Genomic DNA, 6,772 nt, shown 5'->3' with positions numbered 1-6,772 from the left:
GTGCATCAGGGGGGCTTCAAATGGCACATGGCACCTTAAAATTATCCCAGTTAAATCAGTTTCCAAGAAACCACATGGCGTTCATTTCCTTCTGCGCAATTCCGTGTGCCCGTACAGCAGTTTAAAAAACGGCGGAAGGTACTCCGTATGCCTTCCATTTCTGCATTTAATTTTTTTGCGTTCCGTATACGGAACGTATACGGAACCATTCATTTCAATGTGCAAAAGAAAAAGGGGGTCAGTCAGCACATCCCAAAGCGCAGGAGCACGTTGCTATGGCTGAGAACAAGACTGTTAAACAAAACAAGTGGGCCCGGCATGCATGTTGGTACCTGCTTTCCTAGGATATAATGGAGGCCATTTTGGCACCAAAAAATGACAGAAATTAAAGCGGGCCCAGCATGCATGTGGAACCTACACTTGCTGAATCATATGATAGCCGTTATGGCACATAACAGATAGAATTTAGTATTAGGACCCGTCTAACTAGAGATCGCCTTGACGTGCGGCAGACGGGCTCAAATAATTTTGTACAAAATGATTTGCCAAGTATCTCTAACTTATTAGTATAGCATTTGCAACTGTGACACAATTTAGTACTTTATTTGGTTTGCAGTGAGCTGTTGCATTGTATGTCTTGTTTAACATTCATTTCAATGGATCCGCCACAAAAACAAAAGGTACTCCGTATGCCTTCCGTTTCCGTATTTCAGTTTTTCTGTTCAAAGATAGAACATTTCCTATTAAAAAGATAGAACATTTCCTATTATTGTCCACATAACAGACAAGGATAGTACTGTTCTATCAGGGGCCAGCTGTTCCGTTCTGCAAAAAACGGAATGCACATGGACATCATCCGTATTTTTTGCGGATTCGTTTTTTTTTGCAGACCGCAAAATACTGAAAAAGCCATACGGTCGTGTGAAAGAGGCCTTAGGCAGGTGGTTTTGTGTTATGTCTGATCATGTTGTGGTTTTCCGTTACTTGAATCAGTATTTTTATACTTCAATGATGTGAGGAGAAAGTGAGTCCTACATCACCCACCCAAAGAGTGACTGGCAGCAAATATACAAGCCACTTTTGAGTTTTATTTTCTCAGGATGCAGATAATTTTTTATATATATAAAGTACAGACAAAAAAAAGTTTGGACACACCTTCTCATTCAAAGAGTTTTCTTTATTTTCATGACTATGAAAATTGTAGATTCACACTGAAGGCATCAAAACTATGAATTAACACATGTGGAATTATATACATAACAAAAAAGTGTGAAACAACTGAAAATATGTCATATTCTAGGTTCTTCATAGTAGCCACCTTTTGCTTTGATTACTGCTTTGCACACTCTTGGCATTCTCTTGATGAGCTTTAAAGGGGTTGTCCGGGATTAGGGACCATTGTTTACTAGCATTGCACATACACCCACTTTACATACACCCATGTCCTACCTTTTCAGCATGTTTCTAAGTACCCTTTTTACCCAAAACCTTTATGGCAGGAAGTAACTGATTTCTTTCAGTCAGTGACGTACCGGGTCCCTTGCAGAGGAGGAAAGCTTCCTCTTCCGCTGCTCAGGGGGCCCGGTGACGTCACTGACAGCCTAATTAATTATTCAAAAGTCTAGGAGGGGCAGTAACTCTCCTGGCCAAGATTGCGCTAAGCTCCGCCCCTCCAGTCCGGTGACGTCAAAGTGAAATAAAGTGCCTCCCCTAAAATGCTCCACTCCTTTCTGCCCCCATTGTCCCATATATAACAAATGCGCCCCCCCATGCGTCCGCTCCTTGTGGTGCAGATATTGATGGCAGCGGCTCAGGAACGGAGCCGCTGCCATCAGCAGAGAGCGTTAGCTGTAACTGTAACAGCTAACACTCTGTAACAGGTGCGCGGCATCCAGATCCATGTGGTTGAGAAGGAGGGAGCTCCCTCTCTCTACCATCGCACCCCTGCTGCTGCGATTGCAGCGGCCGATCGTTGCCATGGCAACCGGACGCCTAACGAAGGCATCCTGGTTGCTATGGACCTAAGGCTAATCAGACCCTGAGGTCTGATTAGCCTTAGTCAGGGCTCCAGATGGCGACCAAAATGCCACCAATGAAGAAAACTGACCTGTAATACAAATACAGGAGGCGGGAGCCGGAATCAAATAGCCGGCACCCGACCTCTGTGACAGGGAGCTGCGATCAGCTGCAGTTGAGTTAACCCTTCAGGTGCGGTACCTGAGGGGTTAACTGTCGCTGATTGCAGCTCCCTGTCACAGGGGTCGGGTGTCGGCTATTTGATTCCGGCACCGCCTCCTGTATTTGTATAAGAAACATTGGTGGCACAGTGCGCCCCCTCCCCCAGTATAATAAACATTGGTGGCGCAGTGGGAAGTGCCAATGAGGGTTAAAAAAAAAAAAAAAAAATTAACTCATCTCCTCCAGTTGATCGCGTAACTGCCGGTCTCCTGTGCTTTCTTCAGGACCTGTGGTGACGTCACTGAGCTCATCACATGGTCCATTACCATGGTGATGGATCATGTGATGTATCATGTGATGAGCACAGTGATGTCACCCCAGGTCCTTTGACAGGTCCCGAAGAAAGAACAGGAGACGATCAATTGGAGGAGGTAAGTTAATTTTTTTAATTTTTTTTTTAACCCTCATTGGCACTGCTCACTGCGCCACCAATGTTTATTATATTGAGGGGGGGCGCACTGCGCCACCAATGTTTATTATATTGAGGGGGGGCGCACTGCGCCACCAATGTTTATTATATTGAGGGGGGGCGCACTGCGCCACCAATGTTTATTATATTGAGGGGGGGCGCACTGCGCCACCAATGTTTATTATATTGAGGGGGGCGCACTGCGCCACCAATGCCTATTATATTGAGGGGGGCGCACTGCGCCACTAATGTTTATTATATTGAGGGGGGCGCACTGCGCCACCAATGTTTATTATATTGAGGGGGGGCGCACTGCGCCACCAATGTTTATTATATTGAGGGGGGGCGCACTGCGCCACCAATGTTTATTATATTGAGGGGGGGCGCACTGCGCCACCAATGTTTATTATATTGAGGGGGGGCGCACTGCGCCACCAATGTTTATTATATTGAGGGGTGCACACTGCGCCACCAATGTTTATTATATTGAGGGGGGGCGCACTGCGCCACCAATGTTTATTATATTGAGGGGGGGCGCACTGCTCCACCAATGCTTATTATATTGAGGGGGGGCACACTGCGCCACCAATGTTTAATATATTGAGGGGGGGCGCACTGCGCCACCAAATGCTTATTATATTGAGGGGGGGGTGCACTGCGCCACCAATGTTTATTTCATTGACCTTCTACCATGCATTCTGTATTCAGAATGCTATTATTTTCCCTTATAACCATGTTATAAGGGAAAATAATACAGTGAATAGACTTTCATCCTAGCAACCATGCGTGAAAAATCGCACCGCATCCACACTTGCTTGCGATTTTCACGCAGCCCTATTAACTTCTATGGGGCCTGCGTTGCGTGAAAAACGCACAATATAGAAGATGCTGCGATTTTCACGCAACGCACAAGTGATGTGTGAAAATCACCGCTCATGTGCAGAGCCCCATAGAAGTGAATGGGTCAGGATTTAGTGCGGGTGCATTCCGGTATTTAGAATGCGTGGCCCTTATAGTGTGACGCTGTCAGCGATGTTTATGGATAGATGTGGGAGCGTGGCCCTTATACTGTGACGCTGTCAGCGATGTTTATGGATAGATGCGAGAGCGTGGCCCTTATAGTGGGACGCTGTCAGCAATGTTTATGGATAGATGCGGGAGCGTGGCCCTTATAGTGTGACGCTGTCAGCGATGTTTATGGATAGATGCGGGAGCGTGGCCCTTATAGTGTGACGCTGTCAGCGATGTTTATGGATATATGCGGGAGCGTGGCCCTTATAGTGTGACGCTGTCAGCGATGTTTATGGATAGATGCGGGAGCGTGGCCCTTATAGTGTGACGCTGTCAACGATGTTTATGGATAGATGCGGGAGCGTGGCCCTTATAGTGGGACGCTGTCAGCGATGTTTATGGATAGATGCGGGAGCGTGGCCCTTATAGTGGGACGCTGTCAGCGATGTTTATGGATAGATGCGTGAGCGTGGCCCTTATAGTGGGACGCTGTCAGCGATGTTTATGGATAGATGCGTGAGCGTGGCCCTTATAGTGGGACGCTGTCAGCGATGTTTATGGATAGATGCGTGAGCGTGGCCCTTATAGTGGGACGCTGTCAGCGATGTTTATGGATAGATGTGGGAGCGTGGCCCTTATAGTGGGACGCTGTCAGCGATGTTTATGGATAGATGTGTGAGCGTGACCCTTATAGTGGGACGCTGTCAGCGATGTTTATGGATAGATGTGGGAGCGTGGCCCTTATAGTTTGTTGCAGTCTGCTATCCCTAAGGTTGTATACCATGAGTAAGGCTACTTTCACACTAGCGTTCGATCGGATCCGTTCTGAACGGATCCGCTCATATTAATGCAGACGGTGGCTCCGTTCAGAACGGATCCGTCAGCCATTTTTTGCCAATATAATGCAAAGTGTGAAATTAGCCTGAGCGGATCCGTCAATGGGGGACGGATCCGTTTGAAGATTGAGCCATATTGTGGCATCTTCAAACGGATCCGTCCCCATTGACTTACATTGTAAGTCTGGACGGATCCGCACGCCTCCGCACGGCCAGGCGGACACCCGAACGCTGCAAGCAGCGTTCAGGTGTCCGCCTGCTGAGCGGAGCGGAGGCTGAACGCCGCCAGACTGATGCAGTCTGAGCGGATCCGCATCCATTCAGACTGCATCAGGGCTGGACGGAAGCGTTCGGGTCCGCTCGTGAGCCCCTTCAAACGGAGCTCACGAGCGGACAGCCGAACGCTAGTGTGAAACTAGCCTAACTAGCACAAGCATAAAACTAAAAATGATCTACCATTGTGGAAAGATGGAGCTGCTCCCTCTGTGTTAGTTCACTGTCTGCAAACACTGAGCACATGAAGTGCAAGAGACAGAGCAAGGAGGAGTTTATGGGGGAGGAATATGTAAGAGGGGGTGGATCTATGGAGGAAGCTGAATATGTATGAGGGGGGCGGATGCAGCGAGGAGATCTTACACTGTAGAAACCAGGAGCTGCTGATCTGCACTGGGAGCCACAATGCACTGCAGCAGGAAGTGATAGCATACATAAACAGATATGTACACAGTCTGCTGGGGACTTTAGGAGCCATGCAGCAGTGCAAAAGCTACCTAAAAACATCTTAAGAAGATAGATTTGGCTACTAACAGTGAGTAAGCAGTTTAAAAAAAAAAAAATTTGATCCCGGACAACCCCTTTAAGACGTAGTCACCTGAAATGGTCTTCCAACAGTCTTGAAGGAGTTCCCAGAGATGCTTAGCACTTGTTGGCCCTTTTGCCTTCACTCTGCGGTCCAGCTTACCCCAAACTATCTTGATTGGGTTCAGGTCCAGTGACTGTGGTGGCCAGGTCATCTGGCGCAGCACCCCATCACTCTCCTTCATGGTCAAATAGCCCTTACACAGCCTGGAGGTGTGTTTGGGGTCATTGTCCTGTTGAAAAATAAATGATGGTCCAACTAAATGCAAACCGGATGGAATAGCATGCCGCTGCAAGATGCTGTGGTAGCCATGCTGGTTCAGTATGCCTTCAATTTTGAATAAATCCTCAACAGTGTCACCAGCAAAGCACCCCACACCATCACACCTCCTCCTCCATGCTTCACGGTGGGATCCAGGCATGTAGAGTCCATCCGTTCACCTTTTCTGCATCACACAAAGACACGGTGGTTGGAACCAAATATATCAAATTTGGACTCGTCAGACCAAAGCACAGATTTCCACTGGTCTAATGTCCATTTCTTGTGTTCTTTAGCCCAAACAAGTCTCTTCTGCTTGTTGCCTGTCCTTAGCAGTGGTTTCCTAGCAGATATTCTACCATGAAGGCCTGATTCACACAGTCTCCTCTTAACAGTTGTTCTAGAGATGTGTCTGCTGCTAGAACTCTGTGTGGCATTGACCTGGTCTCTAATCTGAGCTGCTGTTAACCTGCGATTTCTGAGGCTGGTGACTCGGATGAACTTATCCTCCGCAGCAGAGGTGACTCTTGGTCTTCCTTTCCTGGGGCGGTCCGCATGTGAGCCAGTTTCTTTGTAGCGCTTGATGGTTTTTGTGACTGCACTTGGGGACACTTTCAAAGTTTTCCCAATTTTTCGGACTGACTGACCTTCATTTCTTAAAGTAATGATGGCCACTCGTTTTTCTTTACTTAGCTGCTTTTTTCTTACTATTCTAACAGTCTATTCAGTAGGACTATCAGCTGTGTATCCACCTGACTTCTCCACAACGCAACTGATGGTCCCAACCCCATTTATAAGGCAAGAAATCCCACTTATTAAACCTGACAGGGCACACCTGTGAAGTGAAGACCATTTCAGGTGACTACCTCTTGAAGCTCATCAAGAGAATGCCAAGAGTGTGCAAAGCATTAATCAAAGCAAAAGGCGGTTACTTTGAAGAACCTAGAATATGACATATTTTCAGTTGTTTCACACTTTTTTGTTATGTATATAATTCCACATGTGTTAATTCATAGTTTTGATGCCTTCAGCGTGAATCTACAATTTTCATAGTCATTAAAATAAAGAAAACTCTTTGAATGAGAAGGTGTGTCCAAACTTTTGGTCTGTACTGTATATATATACTTTTTTATTCTTGTTACAGAATATAGTGGCAGATGG

This window comes from Bufo gargarizans, chromosome 2 (genome assembly GCF_014858855.1).
Source record: "Bufo gargarizans isolate SCDJY-AF-19 chromosome 2, ASM1485885v1, whole genome shotgun sequence".
In the NCBI taxonomy this organism is placed as follows: domain Eukaryota; kingdom Metazoa; phylum Chordata; class Amphibia; order Anura; family Bufonidae; genus Bufo; species Bufo gargarizans.
Note: the sequence above shows the minus strand (reverse complement) of the source record.